General features: G+C 43.3%; 1 protein-coding gene across 12 annotated transcripts in view; it reads right to left on the bottom strand.

Moving 5' to 3' along the window:
* Nucleotides 1-22034, bottom strand: part of rapgef2b (Rap guanine nucleotide exchange factor 2b) — a 1083630-nt gene that overhangs the window by 671967 nt on the left and 389629 nt on the right. The window lies entirely within an intron of this gene.

The raw sequence follows: 22034 nt of genomic DNA, 5'->3' as shown, positions 1-22034 counted from the left end.
GCACTGTAAAAGAATGGGGAATGTGACGTACAAGTTTTTTTTCTTGGTTCTTAAATCTTTTGTGAGCTACTTTACTTTGAGGATATTTTTCCCAGACCCTCTAAGTCTCATTCTTACAATTGTGGGCCATGCCTTACATAGTCTCTCAGGTAAAGCGATGCTGATCACTTCTGTAAAGACTCTGAGCATCTTACTATAACAACTTGCATTTATATAGCACCTTTAACGTAGTGAAACGTCCCAGGTCGCCTCACTGGAGTGTAATCAGACAAAACATTTGACACTGAGCATTAGGACAGGTGACCAACAGCTTGGTCAAAGAGGTCGGTTTTAAGGAGCATCTTAAAACGAGGGATTTGAAGACAAGGATGAGAATTTTAAACGAGGCGTTGGTGAACCGGGAGCCAACATAGGTCAGCGAGCACAGAGGTGGTGGGTGAACGCGACTTGGTACAAGTTAGGATACAAGCAGCAGGGTTTTGGATGACCTCAAGTTTCTGGTGGATGGAAGATCTGGTGGATGGCCGGCCAAGAGAACATTGGAATAGTCGAGTCTGGAAGTAACAAAAGAATGGATGAGGGTTTCAGCAGCGGGTGGGCTGAGACAGGGGCAGAGACAGGCGATATTAAAGTAGGCAGTCTTAGTGATGGACAGGATGTGGGGGCGGAAGCTCAGCTCAGGATCCAATAAGACGCTGAGGCTGTGAACAGACTGGTTCAGCCTGAAACAATGGCCAGGGAGGGGGATGGAATCTGAAACAACAACAGAAAACGCTGGAAAAACTCAGCAGGCCAGGCAGCATCCGTGGAGAGAGAAACAGAGTTAATGTTTCAGGTCAAAGACCTTTCGTCAGAACTGGAAACAAGCAGGAAAAGGAACAGATTTTAAAGCAAGTTTAGGGGCTGGGAAATGCCCGCCTACTGTAAGGACTCCATTCCATTCTCCCAGTTTCTCCGTCGCATCTGCTCTGACGATGCCAACTTCCATACCAGTGCTTCCGACATGTCTTCCTTTTTCCTCAACCGGGGATTTCCCTCTACTGCGGTTGACACGCCCTCATCCGTGTCAGTTCTATCTCCCGCACTTCTGCCCTCACCACGAACCTCCCGGAACCACGATAGGGTTCCCCTTGTCCTCACCTTTCATCCCACCAGCCTCCACATTCAACGGATCATCCTCCGCCATTTCCGCCACCTCCAGCGTGATCCCACCACCAAACACATCTTCCCCTCACCTCCCCTTACAGCATTCCGTAGGGACCGTTCCCTCCGCGACACCCTAGTCCACTCCTCTGTCACCCCCAGCACCCCTTCCGCTTCGCCCGGCACCTTCCTGTGCAAGCGCAGGAGATGCAACACATGCCCTTATACCTCCCCCCTTCCCACTGTCCAGGGCCCCAAACACCCCTTCCAGGTGAAACAGTGATTTACTTGTACTTCTTGCAATTTAGTATACTGTATTCGCTGCTCACGATGTGGTCTCCTCTACATTGGGGAGACCAAACGCAGATTGGGTGACTGCTTTGCGGAACACCTCCATTCAGTCCGTAAGGGGGACCCCGAGCTTCCGGTCGCCTGTCACTTTAATTCACCACTCCATTCCCACTCAGACCTCACTGACCTCGGCCTCTTGCATTGTTCCATGGAAGCTCAGCGTAAGCTCGAGGAACAGCACCTCATCTTTCAATTAGGCACTTTACAGCCCTCTGGACTCAACATAGAGTTCAACAATTTCAGATCATAACCTCGGCCCCTATCACATATATTTTTTATCCACACTTTTTGTTTGTGCTTGCTTTATTTTTTTCCCTCCCACATGGCAGCTGTCTTTCAATCTGCCAGCGCAATTCACACTTCATCTAGAGCTATCCTGTTTCTTAACCTGTCCCATTACCATCTCCTCTTGCCTTGAATATCTCTTAATGCCTCTTTTCTTCTCCTGCCTTCCATCCTATCACAGACCTTCCATTTTGATCTTTCAGCCCCTCCCCCATTTCCCAGCCTCTAAACTTGCTTTAAAATCGGTTCCTTTTCCTGCTTTTTTCCAGTTCTGACGAAAGGTCTTCGACCTGAAACGTTAACTCTGTTTCTCTCTTCACGGATGCTGCCTGGCCTGCTGAGTTTTTCCAGTGTTTTCTGTTGTTATTTCAGATTTCCAGCATCCGCAGTATTTTGCTATTGGTGTAGGGGGATGGAATTGGTGGCTAGGGAACAGAGTTTGTCTTCCCAATGTTTAATTGGAGGGAATTTCTACTCATCCAGTACTAGATGTCAGACAAGCAACCCGACAACACAGTGGCAGTGGAGAGGACGAGAGGTGTGGTGGTGAGGTAGAGCTGGGTGTCGTCAGCGTACGTGTAGAACCTGACGTTGTGTTTTTGAATGATGTCACCGAGGGGCAGTATGTAGATGATTAATATGTATAGAAGTGTGCCCATGCTATCCAATATTTAACTATATAATAGTGTAACCCATGGGTGTAACAATACCCTTTAAGATCTGAACTCTACATTCGTGTCTTTCACACATACCCCCACGTGCGTCTCTTCAATCTTTTCAAAGGCAAGTCAAGAAAACATTTGGCAAGACAAGGCCAGATATGAATCATTAAGCTGCTTTATTTCATAGCAAGTGAACATACAGAGCAAGACTTATGATCAGACTCACTTACTTCCAGCAGTACATCTTATCTTTGCAAATAATATAAAATAATTAATGTGCTACCCTTCTCCACATCAGTGGGTTACCTTGCTTGACTGAAACAAAGTAACGTACCCTCCTAAATTCTAATCTTCTGCATTTTGCGAAAGCTTGTCCTTGCAGCTTTCTGTTTAAAAAAGCCTGACTGTCGGCGTGTGTTTCTTTCTCTGTCTTTAACTTCTTGTGTTCATAACCTGAAAGGAGGCCCTATGCCAAACAGCCCCTGTCGAGCACCTGGGGTCAGGCATCTCCCAACATAATTGTTGTAAGACATTTATCAATTATCACGAGAATAAATTCCTTATTGCTTACAGTCTTTTGGGACACAACTTCAATGCCTAGCCCCTTAGAATTTTAACAACCTTCTGTCTCGGGGCTTTTTTAAAAAAACCTTGTGAATACACTTTTGATTTAAAAGCCAAAGACTGAAATGAAACTCTTTTCCAAATCCTTTCTCTAGAAACATGGTCAAAACTCCCAAAATGTGACACTTATGAAGCATAATTGCATTATGATGTGTTGATTGCCAGGCCTGCTCGCACTATCAACTTAAGTGATTTGAAGCAGTATATGATGATGATCTGCACGTGCATGTTTATGTTGAAATGGATCTTTGTATTACAGAGCAGCCTCTAAAAGACCTATGGAGGATAGGACCAGATGAATAATAAAACCCAGGGAAACATTCTCCTGACACCAAATAAGAAGAAAACTTAGCCCCATCACATACTTTATTGATCTGGTCATTTCAACAGTGTCCTTGCACCTCTGAACTCCCTTGTTTTTTCTCAGCCAATCTTAATTCCTTATTGCCATTTTTGAGATGGTGCAGCAACCTTTATTAAATGAATAGAAATGGACCGAATAAAATAAAAAGTGGATCATAACTGATTTTTTTTAAGTGGTACTGTAATGATATTTAATTAATAAGAAAATGATTCACTAAACTAAATTTTTTGATCTGCACAGTGGAATTCATGTTAAGAAGCTTCTACTGTAACATACAAAGAACAGAATTATTGCAACTGGCTACACCTAAATTGAAATGCCTTTTCACATTTGTGTGATGTTCTAAGCTTGACTGCCATGGGGAAAGCAAATGAAGAAATGACAATTAACAAAATACTAATATGGCAAGGGAACGAAGAATGAAAATTTGGGTTTTCATATACTGTAATTTAATTCTAGAACAAGGTTCCACTCAATGAACAACTAACACCCAAGGATGAATATGAAGTGATCTTCCTTTAACATAAATGCAGAATCACATTTCACAATATTTTCTGATTATAATTGACATTTTATTCAGGCATTTTTTTGCTGCAATAAGCATTTAAGCCCCGTAGGAATTTGGCCTAATGAAGACATTATTCTAACAGCTGTCCCAGCCTCAGAGCCAATAAGCCTGGGAAGTTTCTATGTTGTCATCATCACCCCTTTATCTCTCCATGCTTCCATTCCATGGCAACTTATTCTTTTTTTTTTAATCTGAGGTTTTAATTTTTTTGGGCAATCCCTTCATCAATCAGTTGTATGCAAGCTATAATACTAATTATCATTAAGCTCTAATAGGGTACAAGAACAACATTTCATTTTTTTCGAAAACAAGAAGAATGGCTACAGCAAGAACCTTAACAAAAACATCTATTTAACACGCTGCCCTTTATTCATTTTCTATTCTGCTCAGGAAAGCTACACTTCCTATCTTTTCCGCCCCTTCATTTCCCTATTTCCACCGACCATTTTTCAGACTTTAGTCAACTATTACGGTCACATGTGAATAAGACAAGTTGGTCTGCTGCTAAAAAGAGTGATTCAATAAATTCTTGCAACATGCCAAAGGCACCAGAAAGCAAGACACAAATCAAACAAAAAATGGAAAAACCCAAAAGAAAAATTCTTAATGAATATGACATGCCTGCAATCAACTTATTCCTCAATTAAGAGCATACATGCAACCAAAGAAAGCATTACATAATTGACACGAAACATTCATGACAGCTTACAACACAGCAGATTGAACTATGTCTTACACTATGAAGGTTAAGAGAATCATAGCATTTGAAATCTGACTAGATTTCCTGCAGTGATTCTAGTGATGTTTATTCAATTCTAGCTCTAGTGGAATACCCTGCACATCAGTTTAGACAACACAGATTATGACAGCTGTTTTAATGAAATTTTAAGCCTGGCGTTCTGACCTCAAAATTAAAATATGGCCTTGCTGTATATAATTACAACACATTACAAAGGTCAAAAATGCTTCATGGAACCAAGTTAAAATGTACTAAAATTGTAGAAAAATACCAGGTATTAACAAGAAATTATGTTTTAATTATTGCATACAGAAAAGTTATTTTTAAATTGAAGATTGAAAATGAAATCGAGCTCAAAATTTATGTTTAAACAAGCTCTGGAAACATTACTCTTCTCAAGACAACTCAGTAGGGTTCCACATGATTATTTTTGCCATTTAACTTCACAGAAATCCCAGGCATACGGTAACATTAATTTACTGAGCTGTTCCCAAGCTTTATGGCACTGTCATGACCTACAATTCTGACATATAAAGCAAGGCCAAGTTCACTTTATTGTATCACTTTGTAGCAACTAGCAATAAACATTAGCAGTTGCATTTAAAACTACATACAGGAAACTCTCTTTTAACCGGCACCTAAATATCCGGAAATCTCTCTTAACCGGCAAAATTCAGGAGTAGGTTCAGGTGAGTTTTACTATATATTAGTGGCCGTGTAACCGGGGTTCCTGGATCTGTGGCCGTGTAACCGGGGTTCCTGGATCTGTGGCCGTGTAACCGGGGTTCCTGGATCTGTGGCCGTGTAACCGGGGTTCCTGGATCTGTGGCCGTGTAACCAGGGTTCCCGCACCTGTGGCCGCGCAACAGGGACTCCTGGATCTGATCCATGTAACTGGGACTCCTGCACAAGTGCCGTGTAACCGGGGCTCCTGCACCTGTGGTCGTGTACGGGGCTCTCGTACCTTGGTAAGTATACCTCTGTAATCCGGACTTTTTGATCAACCGGCACCACGCCGGTCCCGTCGGTGCCGGATAAAAAAGAGTTTCCTGTATATGAGGAACCCTCACAAATATCCATCTGCAAAAGGTGTTAATAGACAAGGTTGTGGAAGTCATTCAATAAATATAAAGTAAATATAACTATAAAACAACTGCGGTCAGCAATTTAAAAAGTTCCAAAAGCTGCCAACTTTTTGTATTTCTGGTCTTGTGCGTATCCAATTTTAACTGCATTGTGCTTTCCGCTGCCTAGGTCCTAAACTCTGGAATTCCCTCCCTACACCTCACTCCCCCCCTTTAAGATGCTCCTTAAAACCTGCCTCTTTGACTAAGCTATTGGTCATCTGTCCTAAATATCTCATGTGGCTCAGAGTCAAATTTTGTTTGATAACGTTCTTGTGAATTGCCTTGGGATGTTTTACCACATTAAAGTCACTATATAATTGCAGGTTGTTGTTGTAGGAAAAGATTCAACTTGCGCATAGCCTCAACAGGAAGACAAAACTACACATGTGGATACTTCAGTAACTAGCTACAGTCACAACTAGCATGCTAGGTGCAGTAGATCATGAACAAAAACTGCTACAGAAACTGCTCAGTGGAAAAATATTGTGGTGAATTATTGCATGACCCAGAGTGGTCAGACATAGCTCGACACTGCGACTTTTGGAAAAGTAAATTCCTCATCCCGCAAGGGGGGTGGGGTGGGGGGGCAACAGGCAGATTCTTTCTTAGAACGATAGGGAAAATAATACAAATAACATTTGGTGGGCAGCTGACCCATGTCATTCTTAGAAACTTCCATGAGATCAGTTTCAGAGAGCTACTGCCAGAGACCTAAGAATGGCTCACCTGCCTGCCCATTCTTGGGCAGCTAATGGTATTTTGGATTTGAACAATCATTTTGTTTCTTTCAATAAATTTACAATATTGGGAGAAGGGAATAGAGAAATACTGCTGCCATGTGTGTATTTTAAACTGTTAAGTAACAATCATTCTTTTTCAGAAACTTCCCGCTGAACAGCTATTAACATTATGCAGCAAGCACTACACGAAGTATAGCTTCATTTCATTTGAGTACAAAGATATGGAACAAGATTTTTGGCTCCAGTCATTACTTTCTACCAATCAAATGATTAAGGATTATGCTTGCTTTCATTTGTCACCATTATTAGCAATCTCCTCTCACAATCTAAGACTTATCACAGAAACAGTTAGTGAAAAACATTAATGACGAATCAGTACAGTATGAGATTTTAAAATTCGCATCCTTGCTTTCAAATCCCTCCATGGCCTCACCCCTCCCTATCTCTGTAACCCCCACCCCCTCACCGAGATATCAGCGCTCCTCCAATTCTGGTCTCTGGCGCATCTCCGACTTTAATCACTCCACCATTGGCAGCCGTGCCTTTAGCTGCCGAGGCCCTAAGCTCTGGAATTCCCTCCCTAAACCTCTCCGCCTCTCTACCTCTTTTTCATCCTTTAAGACGCTCCTTAAAACCTACCTCTTTTCATCTGCCCGAATATCTCATGTGGCTCGGTGTCAAATTTTGTTTGATAACGCTCCTGTGAAGCGCCTTGGGATGTTTTACGATTTTAAAGGAGCTATATAAATACAAGTTGTTGTTGTTGTTGTTGTTGAGGCGAGCATCAAGGTGAAGCTACATAATGCTCTGGTCAGGCTACATCTTATTCTGGTCGGTTCTTGTCACCAAAGCATAAAGCCATAGAACCAGTGCAGAGAAGTAAAGGAAGCTGATCCCTTGTATCAGAGAACTGAATTATGAGGAAAGGTTAAAAAAAAGCCTCGAACTCCAACCCTAAAAGGGAACAAATAATAAAGGACTTAACAAAGGTACATAAAATACTAAGTACAATAGTAAAGGTCAATCCACAGCACTATTTAAATTTAAATCCTGACTTGTAGGGGTGATGGATTACTGAGTTGAATATTGAACAGAAAATGCTGAAAACACTCAACAACAGCAACAACTTGTATTTATATAGCTCCTTTAATGAAGGAAAGCATTCCAAGGCGCTTCACAGGAGCGTAATAAAACAAAAATTGACAGAGAGCCAAAGGAGATGTTAGGATAGGTGACTAAAGGCTTGGTCAAAGTTTTAAGGAGAATCTTAAAGGAGGAGAGGAGATATTTAGGGAAGGAATTCAAAACTTTGGGCTTAGACCACTGATGGCACGGCCGCCAATGGTGGAGCGAAGGAAGTGGGGATGCACAAACATCCTTAATTGAGGAACGTAGAGTTTTTGTAGGGCTGGAGGAAGTTACAGAGCTAGGGGGCGGCAAGGCCATGGAGGGATTTGAACACGAGGATGAGCACAGGGTTGATGGGTGAGCAGGATTTGGTACAGGCTAGAATACGGGCAGCAGAGTTTTGGATGAGCTCAAGTTTATGGAGGGTAGGAGACCAGACAGGAGGGCATTGGAATAGTTGAGTCTGAAGGTAACAAAAACATGACTGAGGGTTTCAGCAGCAGATGAGCTGAGGCAGGGGTGGAGACAGGTGATGTTTTGTAGGAAGAAGTATGCGGTCTTTGTGATAGAGAGGGTATAGGCTTGGAAGCTCAGGTCAGCATAAAATAAAATTCCAAGGTTGTGAACAGTATGGTTCAGCCTAAGGTAGTGGCCAGAGAGAGGGATGGAATCTTTGGCAAGGGAATGGAGTTTGTGGCAGGGGCCAAAGGCAATGGATTTTCCAATGTTAAATTTGGAGTAAATTGCGGCTCGTCCAAGGGTGGATGTTGGACAAGGCCAAGGGTAGTCAGCGTACATGTAGTACCTGATGTCCCGTCGTCGCCGAGACGCAGCATGTAGATGAGAAATAGGAGGGGGCCAAAGATAGCTCCTTGTAGGACTCCAGAGTTAATGGTACAGGGATGAGAAGAGAAATCAGTGCAAGTGATTCTCTGGCTACAAGAGTGAAACCAGGCGAGAGCAGACCCACTCAGCTGGTCAACAGAGGAGTGGTATTGGAGGAGGATGGTGTAGTCAGCCATGTCGAAGGATAAAGAGAGGCCACGAGGATGAGAAATAGTGCACCACGGTCACAGTCACAGAGGATGACATGACTTTGATTAGGGCCATTTCAGTGCTGTGCACATGCCATGCAACATACGTGGAGAGAGGAAAGTAGGGTTAACGTTTCAGTTCGATGATCTTTCGCCAGAAACATTAGGATAGTGTTGGGGCTTGTGTTGCTGTGGGTACTGAACTGGCCATCGAGGAATGTTGGTTGATCGCAGGAATGGAGTCCAGATTCACTGGGGGGAATTTTAACCGAAAAAAAACAGGTGGGTTGGGGTTGTGCGGGAATGTAAAGTGTTAAAATTCTGAATCCGACCAGAACCCTCCTCCAACGCGCCCACTTCCGGATTTTATGGAGGCGGGTGGGGGCAGGCAGCCAACCCGCTGCCAGGAGGTAGGTCATCTGTATAAGTATTAAAATAAGGCTGGAATCCTCCGCTTTAAGCTCCATTTTCAATTTAACGTTTGCTGGTCGGGTTTTGCAGGCCTCGTAAAACCTGCCACCTAATGCAAGGCGAGGACTGCTGGATCCAGGAGACAAGTGCCTTTAACACTTACCTCCTGAATCCAGGGTCTCTACCTAACCCCCGAGGCCCCCGCGATTGGAGACCCACCCGCCCCCAATCCCCACACGAGGCCTTCCCCTCTCCATGCTCGTCCGGCCCCACATCTTCACCCAACTACCCCACACCCCATGCTGGTGCCGGCACCCCCCCTCCAGCCGCGCAGGTCCCGGCCTCCAATCCCTTCCCCCCCTCCCCACATGCTGGTCCCAACCCCACCAATCTCTTCCTCAACCAACACCCCACCCCGGTGCTGTTCCCAGCCCCGCAATCTTCGCCCGACGCCCCCCCCCCCGCCGTGTTGGTCCCAGCCGCCAATCTCTTCCGACCCCGCCATGCTGGTCCCGGACCCTGATCTCTTCCAACCCATGCATGGCAGATGCAGTATAATGTGGATAAATGCAAGGTTAATAAAAATGACAACAGAGAAGGTCATAGACTTAGGTAGCAGTGGGGAAATTAAAAACCAGAGCGTGTCAGGAAGGGGCAGAAGGTATGGAGTAAAAGGTAAAGTAATAAAAAGGGCAAAAGCAGGAACTAAGTGTCACAAAACATATTTGAAAGTTCTCTATCTGAATGCACGTAGCATTCGTAACAAAATAGACGAGTTAATGGCACAAATAACTACATATGGGTATGATCACAGAATCTACAGTGCAGATAGAGGCCATTTCGGCCCATCGAGCCTGCACCGACACATATCCCACCCTATCCCCGTAACCCCACGTATTTAATCCCCTAACACTAAGGGTCAATTTATCATAGCCAAATCAACCTAACCTGCACATCTTTGGACTGTGGGAGGAAACCGGAGCACCCGGAGGAAACCCACGCAGACACAGGGAGAATGTGCAAACTCCACACAGACAGTCGCCCGAGGCCAGATTTGAACCCGGGTCCCTGGCGCTGTGAGGCAACAGTGCTAACCACTATGCCACCGTGCCCCCCTTGTGGCCATTACAGAAACATGGCTGCAGGGTGACAATGCCTGGGAATTAAACATACCAGGTTATTTAACGATCAGGAAGGACAGGCAGGAAGGAAGGGGAGGTGGGGTGGCTATGTTAATAAAGGAAGGAATCACTGTAATACAGAGAAATGATATTGGGTCAAAAGATCAGGATAATGAAACAGTTTGGGTGGAGGTAAGGAATAATAAGGGGGAAAAAAACACTAGTGGGCGTAGTCTATAGGCCTCCGAACAGTGGCAACTCTGTTGGACGGAGTATCAATCAGGAAATAGTTGAGGCTTGCAATAAGGGAACATCTATAATTATGGGGGATTTTAACTATCATATTAATTGGACAAATCAAATTTGGCAGGGCTGCCTTGAGGATGAGTTCATTGAGTGTATTAGGGATGGGTTTCTTGAGCAGTATGTAACTGAACCAACCAGGGGGCAAGCAACCTTAGATCTGGTCCTGTGTAACGAGGCAGGATTAATTTAAAATGTCCTAGTAGAGGATCCCCTTGGAATGAGTGACCATAACATGGTTGAATTCCATATTCAATTAGAGGGAGAGAAGGTTGGATCTCAAACAAGCGTGCTAAGCTTGAATAAAGGAGACTATGAAGGTATGAGAGCGGAACTGAGTAGAGTGGATTGGGAAAATAGATTAAAGGGTAAGACGATACATGATCAGTGGTGTACATTTAAGGAGTTATTTTACAACTTCCAAAAAAAATATATTCCACTGAGAAGAAAAGGGTGTAAAAGAAAAGACAGCCATCCGTGGCTAAGTAAAGAAATTAAGGATAGTATTCGACTAAAAACAAGGGCATATAAGGTAGCCAAATCTAGTGGGAGGATAGAGGATTGGGAAAACTTTAAAAGACAGCAAAAAATAACAAAAAGATTGATTAAGAAAGGGAAGATAGATTATGAAAGTAAATTAGCAAAAAATATAAAAACAGATAGTAAGAGTTTTTATAGTTATATAAAAAGAAAAAGGGTGGCTAAAGTTAATGTTGGTCCCTTAGAGGATGGGGCCGGGAAATTAATGGTGGGAAATATGGAGATGGCAAAAACACTGAATGAATATTTTGTATCAGTCTTTACAGTAGGGGACACTAAGAATATCCCAACACTGGACAAACAGGGGGCTATAGGGGGGAGGAGCTAAACACGATCAAAATCACTAAGGAAGTGGTACTCGGTAAAATAATGGGACTCAAGGCGGATAAATCACCTGGACCTGATGGCTTACATCCTAGGGTCTTGAGGGAAGTGGCGGTAGGGATTGTGGATGCATTGGTAATAATTTTCCAAAACTCCCTGGACTCAGCAAAGGTCCCGGCAGACTGGAAAACTGCTAATGTAACACCCTTATTTAAAAAGGGCAGTAGACAGAAGGCTGGAAACTATAGGCCGGTTAGCCTAACATCTGTGGTAGGTAAAATTTTGGAGTCCATTATTAAGGAGACAGTAACAGGACATTTGGATAATCATAATTTAATAGGACAAAGTCAGCATGGTTTTATGAAGGGGAAGTCATGTTTGACAAATTTGCTGGAGTTCTTTGAGGAAGTAACATATAGGGTGGATAAAGGGGAACCAGTGGACGTAGTGTATTTAGACTTCCAAAAGGCATTTGACAAGGTGCCACACAAAAGATTATTGCTTAAGATAAAAAATCACGGGATTGGGGGTAATATTCTGGCATGGATAGAGGATTGGCTATCTAACAGAAGGCAGAGAGTTGGGATAAATGGTTCATTCTCAGACTGGCAATCAGTAACTAGTGGTGTTCCGCAGGGGTCAGTGCTGGGTCCCCAACTCTTTACAATCTATATTAACGATTTGGAGGAGGGGACCGAGTGTAACATATCAAAGTTTGCAGATGATACTAAGATGGGAGGGAAAGTAGTGAGTGAGGAGGACATAAAAAACCTGCAAGGGGACATAGACAGGCTAAGTAAGTGGGCAGAGATTTGGCAGATGGAATACAATACTGGAAAGTGCGAGGTTATGCACTTTGGCAGGAAAAATCGTAGAGCAAGTTATTATCTTAATGGCAAGAAACTGGAAAGTACTGAAGTACAAAGGGATCTGGGGGTCCTGGTGCACAAAACTCAAAAGGTTAGTATGCAGGTGCAGCAAGTGATTAAGAAGGCCAATGGAATGTTGGCTTTCATTGCTAGGGGGATAGAATATAAAAATAGGGAGGTATTGCTTCAGTTGTACAAGGTATTGGTGAGACCGCACCTGGAATACTGCATACAGTTTTGGTGTCCATACTTAAGAAAAGACATACTTGCTCTCGAGTCAGTACAAAGAAGGTTCACTCGGTTAATCCCGGGGATGAGGGGATGGACATATGAGGAGAGGTTGAGTAGATTGGGACTCTACTCATTGGAGTTCAGAAGAATGAGAGGCGATCTTATTGAAACATATAAGATTGTGAAGGGGTTGGATCGGGTGGATGCGGGGAGGATGTTCCCGATGATGGGTGAAACTAGAACTAGGGGGCATAGTCTTAGAATAAGGGGCTGCTCTTTCAAAACTGAGATGAGGAGGAACTACTTCACTCAGAGGGTGGTAGGTCCATGGAATATGCTGCCCCAAAAAGCTGTAGAAGCTACATCATTGCATAAATTTAAAACAGAAATAGACAGTTTCCTAGAAGTAAAGGGAATTAAGGGTTACGGGGAGCGGGCAGGAATTTGGACATGAGTCCAGGTTCGGATCGGACATGGCCCTGTGGGTAGCGGAGCGGGCCCAGGGGCCGTGTAGCCTGATCCTGCTGCTATTTCGTGTGTTTAATTCTGTTAAATTCAGGAGATGGTTCTGTGATAGTAGATTGGCGGTTAGGATCAGATCAGCCATGATCTTATTGAATGGCGGAGCAGGCTCGAGGGGCCGATTGGCCTACTCCTGCTCCTATTTCTTATGTTCTTATGTTCTTATGTTATCCACTTTGGTGGCAAAAACAGGAAGCAGATTATTATCTGAACAGCAATAGATTGGGAAAGGGGAAGTGCAACGAGACCTGGGTGTCCTTGTGCACCAGTCGCTGAAGGTAAGCATGCAGGTGCAGCAGGCGGTTAAGAAGGCAAATGGTATGTTGGCCTTCATAGCGAGAGGATGCGAGTACAGGAGCAAGGACGTCTTGCTGCAGTTGTACAGGGCCTTGGTGAGACCACACCTTCAGTATTGTGTGCAGTTTTGGTCGCCTTATCTGAGGAAGGATGTTCTTGCCATGGAGGGAGCGCAGCGAAGATTCACCAGACTGATACCTGGGATGGCAGGAATGACGTATGAAGAGAGATTGGGTCGATTAGGCTTGTATTCGCTAGAGTTTAGAAGAATGAGAGGGGATCTCATTGAAACTTATAAAATTCTAACAGGACTAGACAGACTAGACGCAGAAAGGCTGTTCCCGATGGTGGGGGAGTCCAGAACCAGGGGTCACAGTCTAAGGATAAGGGGTAAGCCATTTAGGACTGAGATGAGGAGGACTTTCTTCACCCAGAGAGTGGTGAACCTGTGGAATTCTCTACCACAGAAGGCCGTTGAGGCCAATTCATTAAATATTTTCAAGAAGGGGTTAGATATATTTCTTAAGGCTAAGGGGATCAAGGGATATGGGGAGAAAGCAGGGACAGGGTACTGAATTTGGATGATCAGCCATGATCTGATTAAATGGCGGAATAGGCTCGAGGGGCCGAATGGCCTACTCCTGCTCCTATCTTCTATGTTTCTATGTAACCCATCCCTCCATGCTGGTCTCGGCCCCCAATCTCTTCCGACCCACCCCTCCGTGCTGATCTCGGCCCCCAATCTCTTCCGACGCACCCCTCCGTGCTGATCTCGGCCTCCAATCTCTTCCGACGCACCCCTCTGTGCTGATCTCGGCCCCCAATCTCTTCCGACGCACCCCTCCGTGCTGATCTCGGCCCCCAATCTCTTCCGACGCACCCCTCCGTGCTGATCTCGGCCCCCAATCTCTTCCGACCCACCCCTCCGTGCTGATCTCGGCTCCTAATCTCTTCCGACCCACCCCTCCGTGTTGATCTCGGCTCCCAATCTCTTTCGACCCACCTGGTCTTGGCCTCCAATCTCTTCTGACATCCCCCCACCATGCTGGTCCTGGAAGCTAATCTCTTTCTCTCTCCCCCCACCACCCCCCCGCAACTAGTCCTGGCCCCTGATCGCTTTCAACCATTCCCGTTCCTTCGGCAGCCCCCCAGCCCCCACGCTACCCCCCTCCCTCTCCCCCTCCTCTCTGCAGCCTTGTGCCACAGGCCTACCCTGGCTGGCTGCAGGTGGGAAACTGAATCTTTCCATGCAAATCAGGCCCTGCCATTAAATTTGGCAGGGCCTGCGGGAAACCTGCCCTCCGGGCTGCTTCGGAGCCACCCCCGCTCCCAACCTGCCTTCCCCATTAAACCTCTGCCCACTCTCTCTGTTGCGTTGGAGCAGTCTGTAGGAAGCGGATTAACTTGCATTGAGTGTTGTGCTCCATTTCGCCATCCTTCATAGGGGTGTTGCTAAAGGTGACAGTAGAATTCTGCTCCTATCTTCTTTGGTTGAAAGGGTGGGGCGGGGGGGGGAAACATGTGGAGTCCTTCAAATATTGTTCCTGGTGGTAGAAAGAAATGCTGACGGTGTTGTTTGGATATTAAGAGGGGAGTGCATTTCAGCCCAAGTGCTCACTTCTATAGCTGGGAGCATTGGTACTGGCTGCAGCAGTCACGTCAGCAGGCACTATTAGCACTTCAGTCAGCACTGCTATCAATATCCTTGGGGACTCTTTTAATTAGATGCAGCAGCCAGACTGGAGTGGGAAAAGGAAGAAAATCAGCTGTTACAATTGCTGATCTGCTTGCTTGTGGAGGGCTGAATAGGAAGGCAGCAGGAGGGTTTTCCAGAGTACCTCATGGTTGGGTGCAGAAGCTTCGAGCTGGCTTTAGGTGAGGAGAGGCCTAGAGTAGCACGCTTGGTGTCACCACACAGGTTTTGGGAGCAGTAATCTGCTTCTTGATGGTTTCTCTGGGCGACATGGTTGGGAGCAGCTGAGTTTTGTTATTACAGCAGTTTCCTCACCTCGATGGGGTACTTTCAGGCACACACTGGATCTGGGGTTTTCCAGCTCAAGCAACTCCTTGGGTCACAGTAGGTCCACCAGTCACTTCTCTCAACTCAAAAGGTTCAGCATCTATTCCTTTTACTGTGTGTAGCACCTTGAGGTGCTTTATTCATATATAAAAGCTACTATACACAATTGCATAGACTACAGCAAAAAACACAGGCCATTCAGTCCTGTTGATGCGCCACACAGGCCTCCTCCCACCTCTCTTCATCTATCAACATAACCTTCTATTCCTTTCTCCCTCGTGTTTATCTTGCTTCCCTTTAAATGCATCTATGCTATCCGCCTCAACTACTACTTGTGGTAGCAAGTGCCACATTCTAACCACTTTCTGGGTAAAGATGTTTCTCCTGAATTCCTTATTGGAGTTATCAGGGACTATCTTATATGCATAGGCCCTAGTTTTGGACTTCCCGCGAGTGGAAAAATCTTCACTAAATCTACCCAATCAAACCGTCATATAAATGCAAGTGTTGTTGCAGTCAGTACTCTGTCCAAGAAGTCTTCCTCATTACTTGTGACCGAGGAAACAGTGGAAAGGGCACTGCAGGGCAAAGGTGCAAAGTGGTAAAAAAAATTGAGGAATGATAACAGGAAGCTTTTTAAAATGCAAAGAGTGATTAATACTTGAAATAGCTTTCCTGGTAGTGGAGGCAAAATCTTTGGCATCATTCAAGAGACAGATGATTACATTTCACTGGGAGAATGAGCAAGATGCCATGGACCAAGTGGTCTCCCTCATTTGTACTTTGTGATCTTTAATTTTACAGGCTTTACAATACACCTTGGATGGTTTCCCAAATTACCACCCAAAAGATCCATTAAACAAAAAGAATGATGTCTCGATTTATATATTGGAACATGGTTTCACTATTCATTTGCTTTCTGGTTTGAAATGAATGCACAGAGGTACAGGAAATCATGCATTACAGTAAACCTCCCCTGATTATAACAAGATCCTTGGGAAGTCAGTCTTTTATGCATTATAATAACATGCAGCTACAGTAAGTTTCACGATAACATGAAAATACTGGAAATATTATGGGGGTAATTTTGAACTTTGCCGCCAGGGCAGTGGATTGGATCGCCCACCCACTGTACAACTTACTCAACTTTCATTCCATTGGTTTCAATGGAACAAAAATGAGCATGTTCGACAACGGGCAAGCAATCTACTCTGCTAGGTTACCACCCAGGTAACAAAGTTAAAAAAATAACCCCACTGATAACAGTTTCAGGTTATACCTGGCATATAATAAATGTGGGGTATAGATGGTGCTCCAACACACTGTATTCAGGAGTGGTATAGCATGAATTTGTGCACATAATTGCCACACAAGAGTGCTGGTCGAGTGATCAAGGACAAGTATACAAGAGATGCCAGGCATTCCACATTGGAAGAGCGTTCAAAGTAACTCTATCCACATTCACATATTGATTAGTTTATCTGTGGCACTGGCAGGAAGCTGAGAGCATAGTATCTGTTCAGAGAATGATGTGAAGGAACTAATGAGGGGAACAAAAATACAGTAGGGACAATATTGAATATAACCAGGTAGAAAATACAGTAACACACCTCAAAAGCTTTCCTGAACTGTGTGTGAAGGATGCAATTTGCACTTACAGGCAAATACTGTTGATGTGAAGATGCGACAGACAACCTGGTCATTGAAAATAGTAATTTCCAAAGTCGATAGTAAGGTTGTAATGCCAAAGCGAATTGTTCATCATTGTAGTCCTTACGTACATAAATGCAAAAATGCAGTTGTCACAAATAAAGCACGAACAAAAACATACTTTCTAACCTATGATTTTCAAAACAGAGCACTGAAGCTTTAAAAATATACAGGGATGCAGATTATTTTTCAGAGAGAAAAGACAAACTGGAATGGTGTGGCCTTTTATGTGAAAAAGAACTTGATTATAACAGAGATGGACTTATCTGGTCTGTGTGTAGATAAGGTGGAAACCCTGTGGATAGGGATAAGAGACATGAAGAGAAGGAAACGAACACCAAGTCAGGAGGACAGACTGAACCAGCAACTTTGCAGTCAAATAAGGGAAGCATGTAAGGAACTAGTGCAGTTGTTATGCAGTTAAAGTTAGCGATGGAAAGAGGACAAGTGCAATAGAAACATTCAACTTTAGAAAGACAGATTTTGAGATGGCAAGGGGTGAGTTAAGGAAACTGGACTGAACAGCATTGATGGAAGGGAAAAATGATGAAAGAGAAGTGGATTAAGTTTAGAAATATAGGCAGAATACAAAACAAATACTTAACAGAGAGAAAAGACCATTGTGGGACCAAGGAAAGCAGCACAGTGGACCGTGATGAAGATAAAAGCAAGGTAAAGGAGAATAAAAAATTAGTGCTAAAATAGACAGAGGTTTGGATAGCAGGGGATATAAAAAAGGTTAAGAATTTCTATAAACATACTTGCAGCAAGCATGTGAAAAAGTTAGCAATGGGACCAATGAAGGATCCTGAAAGTGGCACCATCACATAACCAAAGAATAGAAAATAGCCTCAATTAATTATTTTTGTGTTCCCACAAAAAAGACTATGGGCAGTCTCATCAGCACAAAGATCAAATTTTCATGGGGGGTGGGGGGCTGGAGAGGAGAGATACACAGACAGATGGAAGAATTACGAAAAAAAAATAGAAATTTAAGACAAGTCAAAGAGAGAAAAGGCAACAAGCCCAATGAATTACATACAAAGGTATTAATGGCATGAAGACTGAAATTGGTGCATTTTTAAGTACTGGAAAGTAGCTACCATAACACTAATCTTTAAAAAGAGGCATAGAAACAAATGAAAAAATGACAGGCCAGTGAGCTTAACATCTGTTGTAGGTCAAGAAGTAGAAGGCATCTTGAAAGAGGGGATAATAAAAATTTTACATTGGTACAGTAAGAATGACCTTGCATGGTTTCATATAGAAACATAGAAGATAGGAGCAGGAGTAGGCCATTCGGCCATTCAATGAGATCATGGCTGATCATCCAAATTCAGTACCCTGTCCCTGCCTTCTCCCCATATCCCTTGATCCCTTTAGCCTTAAGAAATATATCCAACTCCTTCTTGAATATATTTAATGAACTGGCCTCCACCGCCCTCTGTGGCAGAGAATTCCACAGGTTCACCACTCTCTGGGTGAAGAAATTCCTCCTCATTTCAGTCCTAAATGGCTTACCCCTTATCCTTAGACCCCTGGTTCTGGACTCCCCGGCCATCGGAAACATCCTTCCTGCTTCTAGTCTGTCCAGGCCTGACAGAATTTTATAGGTTTCGATGAGATCCCCTCTCAATCTTCTAAACTCCAGTGAGTATAAGCCCAATCGACACAATCGCTCCTCATACGTCATTCCTGCCATCCCAGGTATCAGCCTGGTGAATCTTCGCTGCACTCCTTCCATGGCAAGAACGTCCTTCCTCAGATAAGGCGACCAAAACTGCACACAATACTCAAGGTGCGGTCTCACCAAGGCCCTGTACAGCTGCAGCAAGACATCCTTGTTCCTGTACTCGAACCCTCTTGCTACGAAGGCCAACATACCATTTGCCTTCTTAACCGCCTGTTGGACCTGCATGCTTACCTTCAGCGACTGGTGCACAAGGACACCCAGGTCTCTTTGCACTTCCCCTTTCCCAATCTATTGCCATTCAAATAATAATCTGCCTTCTTGTTTTTGACACCAAAGTGGATAACCTCACATTTATCCACATTATAGTGCATTTGCCATGTTTCTGCCCAATCACCCAACCTGTCCAAATCGGACTGGAGTTTCACGACAGCCTCCTCACAGCATACCCTCCCACCCAGCTTTGTGTCGTCTGCAAATTTGGAGATATTACATCCAATTCCCTCGTCCAAATCATTAATATATATTGTGAACAGCTGGTGTCCTAGGACCGATCCTTGCGGTACCCCACTAGTCACTGCCTGCCACTCGGAAAACGACCCGTTTATTCCAACTCTTTGCTTTCTATCCGCCAACCAGTTCTCTATCCAAGTCAATACCTTGCCCCCAATCCCATGTGCCTTAATTTTGCACGCTAATCTCTTATGCGGGACCTTATCGAAAGCCTTCTGAAAGTCCAAATACACCACATCCACTGGTTCTATTTTACCAGTTACATCCTCAAAAAATTCCAATAGATTAGTCAAGCACGATTTACCTTTTGTAAATCCATGTTAACTTTGTCCGGTCCTGTCACTGCTTTCCAAGTGCTCTGCTATAATGGGAAAGGATGCCTTACCTAACGAATTGATTGAAGCTCTTCAAGGAAATAACAAGTTCTGGTGATGATGAAAATTTTGTGGATTTCAAATACTTAGATTTCTGCAAAGATATGGATACCATGCCACACAAGTCTACAAGATAGGAAGGAAAATATAGGAGGCAAGGTTCTGAGGTGAATTCAAAATTAGCTAAACCAGAGAAAGCAAATGGTGGTTGTGAACGGGGTGGCATCAACACAGTAAGGGTCACTAACAGGGGACCACAGAGATCAGTGCTGGAGTCATTGCTGCTCAATGTATATATGTAACTTGGAGCTGAGCGACAGAAACAAACCTCACTAAATTGCAGATTGGGCAGTGAGGTGGCCACAAACTCTAGAGGCAGGGCACATGGATTTGAACTTACAAGAGGAAGATGCACAGACAGTTTAGATTTAATATTTTATACAGGGGATGGTGAACATGTGGAACAGACTGCCCGGCCAAGCAATGGAGGCAGATAATGTGGAAAAATCTAAGCAAAAACTGGATATTTGAAGGAGCTCTTGGAATCAGCCAAATGCACTGCAAAGCCATTTCTGGTGCTATGTAAATACGTACATAAATTTGAGAGCACGTACATCAGACAAAAGTGATTTTTTCAACTTTAAAACTGCCTTCACAATCAATTTTTTGCATTTTAACTTGCAGTTTCACCTCAAGTCTCTTCCATTTAAAAAAAACTGCAAATAACATCTGCATCCCCTAACTTGAATCTTTTTCTAAATGCATTACATTTTACAGGAAACTCTCGTTTAAACGGCACTTAAATATCCGGAATTCTCTAATAACCGGCAAAATTCTCACTCCGAAAACTACAGTATAGTCGTTTAAAAGTTTTGTTTTACCGAGTTATGGATTACCCTCAACTGGCATTACTGTACTTAATCAAGCATCTTCCACCATCCATTTACCACAACATTCTGTAGGTGAGTACCCAATTATACTGCACATTTCTTGATATTTTTATTTTTGTTTGTTAAAAATAGCCTTGGTAAATATACCTCTCCATTATCCGGAATTTTTAATCAACCGGCACCATCCCGGTCCCGTCGGTGCCGGATACCAAAGAGTTTCCTGTACTTTCATAAGTCATTTTAACACCTTGCATAAAAAGGCAACTCAAAATCTTGTAAAAGAACTTGTAAAATCATTTGATAAAGAAAAAAATCTATTGCGCATGAAAAACTCTAACCAACTCCATAATCTACTTCTAAACTTTACTGCATCGTTTCTAGCTAACCAGAATATCAGGATTGATATACTCCATTAATTTTATAAATATGCACCTTTTATGATCCTATAAAAACCATCACTATCAATTCTTACAGGTCCATTACTCATTTTCTTTCTTACATCGACTATGTCTAATGTATGAAATACTACGTTAGAAAAACAGCTGTGGAGATTTTATTTTTGGACTCAACTAACCTCAGTCAACCATCATAGAGGATTTGCTCTCCAGAACTATGTTATCTTTGGCCAGCTCCTTGCAAAGACAGAATATAAATACAAAGATCTTAGTCTTTCTCAAAAAAATTATGTTCAGCATATTCCACACATACACCATGTAGAAAACAAACAACACGATGGCGAACCAAGGGATTCAAAAGTGTTAAAGATAACACTGACTCAAGGGATCAATTATAAAAATGCCAGTACGTGTCTTTGTTTTCGCTCAAGTTGCGACCAGTTTATTAGTGCTTGTGTTCCAATTTGTATTTACTGGGGCATCTAGGGAAGACAACTTTAACTTGGAAAACCCTTTTCTTCTTAAATGCCTTCTAAAATGAATGCTTTGGAACAAATCATTCACCTCTTAAATAAAAGCTAAATATTTATCTTCTAAGGTATGCATGCACAAGCTGCACAATTGTTTTCCAGCAGCCTTTGGACACTTAAGACCACTACTGTGCCAGGAAATTCCCAAAAATAAAAATAACTGTCTCCATTTTTATACAGCATTAAATGAGTACCATTGTGCTTTCAATAGTTAACACATCTATTACCTATTACACAATTTGGACCTCCACTCAACAAATCCTGCGTCTGAGTATTTGGAACCTTTGACTATACAGTGGTTAGATGAAAACTAAAAGCACAGATAATTTCTACTGAACTGATTCCATACAACACATGGACTTTGAGAAATAAATAAATTAAATAACTCAAGAACAGTACAGGAAAACAATCCATAATGATTGTGGCTCGTTAAATGACAATTAGTTGAAGTAACAATCCTGCCATTAGACTATTCCATCACACTGAACTCTGCCTCTGAGATCCAGCACCAAAGCAATCAATACCAGAG

Source organism: Somniosus microcephalus, chromosome 2 (assembly GCF_052327205.1).
Source record: "Somniosus microcephalus isolate GS21.2 chromosome 2, FLI_Smic_1.0, whole genome shotgun sequence".
Classification (NCBI taxonomy): domain Eukaryota; kingdom Metazoa; phylum Chordata; class Chondrichthyes; order Squaliformes; family Somniosidae; genus Somniosus; species Somniosus microcephalus.
Note: the sequence above shows the minus strand (reverse complement) of the source record. Positions and strands in the feature narration are given on the sequence as shown.